This window comes from Diceros bicornis, chromosome 35 (genome assembly GCF_020826845.1).
Source record: "Diceros bicornis minor isolate mBicDic1 chromosome 35, mDicBic1.mat.cur, whole genome shotgun sequence".
Taxonomy (NCBI): Eukaryota; Metazoa; Chordata; class Mammalia; order Perissodactyla; family Rhinocerotidae; genus Diceros; species Diceros bicornis.
The window spans coordinates 17566224-17574094 of NC_080774.1; positions in this window are offsets into that span (position 1 = coordinate 17566224).

Below are 7871 nucleotides of genomic sequence, written 5' to 3' on the forward strand. Positions count from 1 at the left end.
TTGGCGGATGTTAGCTCAGGGCTGATCTCCTCAGAAAAAAAAAAAGAAGAAGTTGACACTGGCAGTCGTATTGTTGGAAGGGACATCAGTCTAGGGAAAGACACACACACACGCACACTCAGAATCACACCACATAGATTCACACCAAGAACAGCCCACTGCTACGCACCAAAATCCTCACCACCTGAAGGAAACAAAACTGCTTGTTGAAAAATGGTCATAGCTCTTTACCTGAAAAATCAGCTTTTTTCACCACATCCTCAGCCCTCACTCCCAGAAGGAACCCTGAATCGGGTGGCTCTGCAGATGAAAGCCAGTGAGCAAGCCCCACCTTTCTCATCATCTAGATTTTCCCTCAGCACGAGTGATTCCAGAGAACGTACCGTTTTCACTTACTCCTGAGGCCACCTGCAATTACAGAAAAGAAAACACTGAGGACCAGATCCTGCCGTGTATTGTTTGCACGGGTCTTTTGTCCTGTTGGTGACTTTAGAAAAACAGATGGGAAACTGTCCAGCCAAAGGCCCCAAAAGACAGTGTAGAGGACACTGGTGAAAAAGTCATGAGCTTTTCCTGGACCACGTATCTCTCAAGTCCATGTTGGTTACCAATTATGAAACTTTTAATCCAATGAGAGAAAATTTCTGCTGAGGAAAGGCCCCTACACACAGTCTATAACCTGATGCCACCATTCGCGAATGGCCTCTTGAACCAGGTGTGATTGGTGAGAGACTCGATACTCCCCCAACAAGGAAATCATAAATACCATCTCTAATGCACATGCTCGAACTTTCATGCATGAATTCAATTGAATTAAAAAATAAAGAAAGAGGCCAACAGGCACATGAAAAGATGTTCAGCATCACTAATTATTAGGGAAATGCAAATCAAAACTATAATGAGATATCACCTCACGCCTGTTAGAATGGCTATTATTAAAAAGACAAGAAATAACAAGTGTTGGAGAGGATGTAGAGAAAAGAGAACCCTTGTACACTGCTAGTGAGAATGCAAATTGGTGCAGCCACTATGGAAAACAGTATGAAGATTCCTCAAAAAATTAAAAATAGAAATACTATATGATCCAGCTATTCCACTATTGTGTATTTATCCAAAGAAGATGAAATCAATAATTCAAAAAGATTTATGCACCCCTATGTTCATTGCAGCATTATTCACAATAGCCAAGATGTGGAAGCAACCCAAGTGCCCATCAATTGATGAATGGATAAAGAAGATGTGGTATATACATACAATGGAATACTACTAAGCCACAAAAAAGACAAAATCGTGCCATTTGCAACAACATGGATGGACCATAGGGTATTATGCTAAGTGAAATAAATCAGACAGAGAAAGACAAATACTGTATGATTTCACTCATGTGTGGAAGATAACACACAAACACATGGATAAGAACAGATTGGTGGTTACCAGAGGAGAAAAGGGTGGGGAGGAGGGTGAAAGGGATAAAGGGGCACACGAGTATGGTGACAGATAAAAATTAGACTATTGGTGGTGAACACGACGCAGTCTATACAGAAACTGAAATATACTAATGTACACCTGAAATTTACACAATGTTATAAGCCAATATGGCCTCAATAAAATAAAAAGTCAATGAAGATATTTCACTGTGAAAAATAAAAAGAAAGAAAGAAAGAAACCAAGAAAGCAACGTTTCTATCTCAGACAAAGACAGACAATCTTACTTTGGCATTAGATGGGATCTCTTCCTCTGCTCTATCCCTGGGAAGCTCCTCCGCCAGGCCCTCAGGGGAAGCTAGGAGGACACAGAGTCACTGTCAGTCATGGGTGACACTGCTCAGGAATTGATGTGGACGTGGGGCAACAGTGTAAGGCAGCAATTGGTTACCAAGCAAAGACTGAGCTATTACGGCCCACCCTCCTCGGTGGACAAAGGAAGGCAAAGGAGGGGAGGAAATGAGAAGCAGACTCCAGGCCAACAACAAAACCGTATATTGAGTTCTTATTAGTCACTGTCCTAGGATATGAAGCTCATAGAATCTGACATTTGTAGGGCTTGTGGTGATAATATTATCAAATACACTAAAATATCTCCCTGATTCTTATCTGCTTTGGGCCATAGGCTGAGGACTGAGTCCAGCACTGACACATGGTGACCTACATTGTCCGACTTGGGGCCTCACACCTCTCAGAATCTGTGCGCTGAACAGGGGCACGTGGGCTCTCCATGTGTGCTTCACACTAATCACTATGCTGAAGTCGGCTGTGAGATGCACCTATAGCCGCCCTGGGTTATGTGACCATGGAGGCCACCTTACAATGATGGGCGGTGTTTGGGACCTCTGTAGACTCCAGCACTTCCAGGCGTGTACAGGGATGCTGGAGCTCCCTTGCTCCGTGACTAATGATCCCGTGGCTAAGTGGTGAGTGCAGTCAGTAGTCCAGAGCATCAGCCACACGCCTGAGTTCACGTTTTAATCCTTCCACGTAGGAGCTCCTGAGCTTGGGTCATTCACCTCTGCACCTCAGTTTCTCTCTCTGAGGAGTGGAAATAGTAAACCAATGTCCAGGCACAGCTGTGGTGAAGGTTGAATGAGGTAATGTATGTAAAGTGTGCAGTGGTGATGGGATTTTCTTTGAGGAAGGTGACACCGGCCATTGTGATGTGTAAGTAGAATGTATCTACTGGGGAAACAGATGTTCTTACCCGTAAACGTTACCCACACATTCACAATTGCACCACAGACTCCCACATAGACACTCCTAAATCCCCATGCACACAGACCCACACTACCTAAGGGGAACACAGCTGATCCCAGGGACTGTAAAATGTGGCCATAGTTGTTTACCTAGAAAATAGGTCCCTTATACCACATCCCCAATCCTCATTCCCAGTAGGAAGCTGGAAGAAGGGTGACTTTCCAGACTAAAACCAGCCAGAAAGCCCACCTTTCTTTTCTTCTAGATTTTTCCTCAGCAAGTGAGTGATTCTAAAACACGTACCATTTTCACTGGTTCTTGAGGCCACCTGCAATTACAGAAAAGAAAACACTCTGAACATCAGATCACACCATATCCTGCTTACACAAGACTTTTGTTCTCTTGGCGAGTCTAAAAAACCAAATGGAAGTCAGTAGTTGGCGCAAGGGAACCCAAAAGCAAGAATAGAGCAAGTGTACTCATGCTAGAAGTCCCCAGAATTTCCTGGAGTATGTAAGTCCATTTTGATTGGCAATTACAACATTCTTTTCCAAGGAGGAGATATTGCTGCTGAGGGAAGTGCTCGCTGCCCTGCAGTTTGTAGTTGATGCCGCCATTTTTGAATGCCCTCTTGAATCAGGTATCAGTTGGTAAGAGACACAATTGACACTCTCCCCCACCATGGAAATAGTATATACCATCTATAACATACATTGTCAGATTTTCATACATGAATTTAATTGAACATGAAATAAACCAACAAAGCAACGTATCATCTCAGACAAAGACAGGCAACTTATGTTGGCACTACACGGGGCCTCTTCCTCTGCTGTGTCATGAGGAAGCTCCTCCAATAGGCCGTCAGAGGGATCTAGGAGGACCAGAGTAACTGTCAGTCTTTGGTGGTGAGGCTCAGGAATTACTCAGGGAGGTTTGGTTGACTTGGGCAAGGAGCTAGAGTTATGGAGGTGGTTAGTTAAAAGCATGAACTGAGCAGCTATTAGGCCATCCACCTTGGTGGAAGAAGGATGGCAATGGAAAGGAGCAGAAAAGAAGTGAGAAACAGAGTCCTTGGTTTTGCAGATAAAGGCAACCTAAATCAATGTGAGAGGTTCAATCTGTAAGCGGTACTAAACTACACACTATGATTCAATGACAGAGTCCCATCACTCTTCCTTCCCATTTTGCAGTCCAGTTAAACTGTCACTAACTTCTTGACACCTTCTAAGACGTTTTCAGTCTCCATGGACACACATACGCTGCTGTTGCATTTATCATCTGTTGTATAGGATTTTGCAGTTGATGAAAAGTAAACTTTTAGGGGCTGGCCTGGTGGCATAGTGGTTAAGTTCATGCGCTCTGCTTTCGTGGCCTGGGGTTTTCAGGTTCAAATCCCAGGTGCAGACCTATGCACTGCTTATCAAGCCATGCTGTGGCAGGCATCCCACATATAAAGTAGAGGAAGATGGGCACAGATGTTAGCCCCGAGCCAATCTTCCTCAGCAAAAAGAGGAGGATTTGGCAACGGATGTTAGCTCAGGGCTAATCTTCCTCACCAAAAAAAAAAAAATGTAAACTTTTATTGGGGGGATAGATTCTATTTCAGGCGAAGTGTTCTATTATATTTATTCATTAATCCTTTGTCCTAAATATGATCAATTATAGAAGTTTTGAAAATACCAATATCATTGGTATTTAAAATGATCATTTATTTTAAATAATCATTTAAAAATAATCATTATTAATATATGGTATCTTTGCTTCCAGTCTCCTATTCTGTACCATGTGTGTGTATTCACTGATTGGTGGCTGCCAGGCTCACACTACCAGACAAATGTGAGACAGTTCATTAACAAGTTCATCCTCCACACATGACCCCATGGCAGGCAGCCATACCAGCATTCCTAGAGCAGCTTGTGGGAGCCACGATGGGCACTAAGAACTTGCCCTCTAAATATTGGGGATATGTGTTCTGATTGCAGATTACTGCTTTCTATAATAGAGGTGTAGACATAAAGGCAAGCCACCATTGTTTCAACCCCCACCAGCTGAGTGGCTTCCAGGGTATTTAAAGGGAAAGCACCTTTTTTTCTCCCTCATTTTTTCCTTTCCCCCTTTTGGGGAGCCAGATATTTAAAGATTAGGATATTCAAAAGTAACTGCATATATGGGGGAATTTAGAAAGTCACTGCATGTGACCAGGGAAAGACATAGCCTTAGAAAAGTCCTGAGAAAACCTTAAGCTTATACCACAGGGTGATCCCAGCTCAGAGAGACCCTATAGCAATAAAAAAAAAAAATCAGTTGCATTTCTGTATGCTAATAATGAACTAACAGAAAGAGAGCTCAAAAAAATAATACGATTTACAATTGCATCAAAAAGAATAAAATATCTAGGACCTATACAATGAAAACCACAAGACATTATTGAAAGAAATCGATGATGACATAAAGAAATGGAAAGACATCCCATGCACATGGATTGGAAGAATAAACATAGTTAAAATGTCTGTATTACCTAAAACAATCTACAGATTCAATGCAATCCCAATCAGAATCCCAATGACATTCTTCACAGAAATAGAAAAAAACAATACTAAAATTCATATGGGGCAACAAAAGACCCCAAATAGTTAAAGCAATCCTAAGAAAAAAGAACAAAGCTGGAGGCATCACAATCCCTGACTTCAAAACATACTACAAAGCAATAGTAATCAAAACAGTGTGGTACTGGTACAAAAACAGATACACAGATCAATGGAACAGAATTGAAAGCCCAGAAATAAAACCACACATATACAGACAGCTAATTTTCGACAAAGGAGCTAAGAACATACAATGGAGAAAGGAAAGTCTCTTCAATAAATGGTGTTGGGAAAACTGGACAGCCACATGCAAAAGAATGAAAGTGGACCATCTGCTATTGCCATCCACAAAAATTAACTCAAAATGGATCAAAGACCTGAAGGTGAAACCTGAAACTATAAAACTCATAGAAGAAAATATAGGCAACACACAATATGACATTGGTCATAAAGGAATCTTTTTGGATGCTATGCCTACTCAGACTAGGGAAACTAAAGAAAAAATAAGCAAGTGGGACTTTATCAGATTAAAGAGCTTCTACAAGAAAAATGAAACCAGGATCAAAATGAATAGACAACCCACCAGCTGGGAGAAAATATTTACAAAACGTATATCTGACAAGGGGTTAATCTCCATAATATATAAAGAACTCACACAACTGAACAACAAAAAAACAAACAATCCAATAAAAAAATGGGCAGAGGAAATGAACAGACACTTCTCCAAAGAAGATATACAGATGGCCAATAGGCACATGAAAAGATGTTCAACATCACTAATCATCAGGGAAATGCAAATCAAAACAACACTAAGATATCACCTCACGCCCATTAGAATGGCTATAATCACCAAGACAAAAAACAACAAATGTTGGAGAGGATGTGGAGAAACAGGAACCTTCATACACAGCTGGTGGGAATGCAAACTGGTGCAGCATCTATGGAAAACAGTATGGAGATTCCTCAAAGAATTAAAAATGGAAATACCCTATGATTGAGCTATCCCACTACTGGGAATCTATCCAACAAACCTGAAATCAACAACCCAAAGAGGCTTATGCACCCCTATGTTCATTGCAGCATTATTCACTATAGCCAAGAAGAAGCAACCCAAGTGTCCGTCAGCTGATGGTTGGATCAAGAAGATGTGGTATAGTGGCTGACCCCGTGGCTTAGTGGTTAAGTGTGCACGCGCCGCTACTGGCAGCCCAGGTTCGGATCCCAAGTGCGCACCGACGCACCGCTTCTCTGGCCATGCTGAGGCCGCGTCTCACATACAGCAACTAGAAGGATGTGCAACTATGACTTACAACTATCTACTGGGGCTTTGGGGGAAAAAAAAGGAGGATTGGCAATAGACGTTAGCTCAGAGCCGGTCTTCCTCAGCAAAAAGAGGAGGATTAGCATGGACGTTAGCTCAGGGCTGATCTTCCTCACACGCACACAAAAAGAAGATGTGGTATATATACACAATGGAATACTACTCAGCCATAAAAAAGACAAAATCGTCCCATTTGCAACAACATGGATGGACCTGGAGGGTATTATGTTAAGTGAAATAAACCAGAAAGAGAAAGACAAACAGCATATGATCTCATCTTATATGTGGAATATAAACCAACACATGGACAGAGAAAACTGTATTGTGGTTACCAGGGGCAATGAGAGTAGGGGGTGGGCACAAGGGGTGAAGGGAGACATGTATATGGTGAGCGACAAACAAAAATGTACAACCAAAATTTCACAATGTTATAAACTATTGACATCAATAAAAAAATTAATTAATTTTAAAAAACCAATAAACCCTATGGAAGGGAGAGAATCAGATTTCCATAGACACCACATTATAAGATTCAAATGTCCAGTGTTCAACAAAAAAAATTACAAGGCATAAAAAGAAACAAGAAAGTATGGCCCATTCAAAGGAAAAAATGATGACAAAAACCATCCCTGAGGAGGACAGTATGGCAGACCTACTACACAAAGACTTCAAAACCACTGTCTTAGAGATGTTGAAAGAGCTGAAGGGAGACATGGGACAAAGTCAGGAAAATGATGTATGAATAAAATGAGATTATCAATAAAGAGCTAGAAAACATAACAAGGAATCAAAAACAAAATGTAGAGCTAAAAGTACAATAACTTAAATGAAAAATTCACTGGAGGAATTCAAACGTAGACTTCAACAGGCTGAAGAAAGAATCACTGAAATTGAAGAAAGGATAATTGAAATTATCAGATCTGAAAAACAGAAAAAAGATTGAAGAAAGGCAAACAGAGCCTGAGGGAACTACAGGATACCATCAAGCAGACCAATATACGTATTTTTCAAGTCCCAGAAGAAAAGAGAGATAAAAGAGTAGAAAGAATACTTGAGGAAATGATGGTCAAAAACTTCCCAAATTTGTTTGCATGATTATGAATCTACAAATCCAAGAGTTTTAACAAACTCCAAATAGGATGAATTCAAAGAGACTTGTCCGGTTCAAGATGGTGACGGAGGAGGATCCTGAACTCATCACCACCCATGGACACACTGAATTTATAGCTACATACAGAACAATTTTCTCTGAAAGAAAGACAAAAACTAGCTGAGCA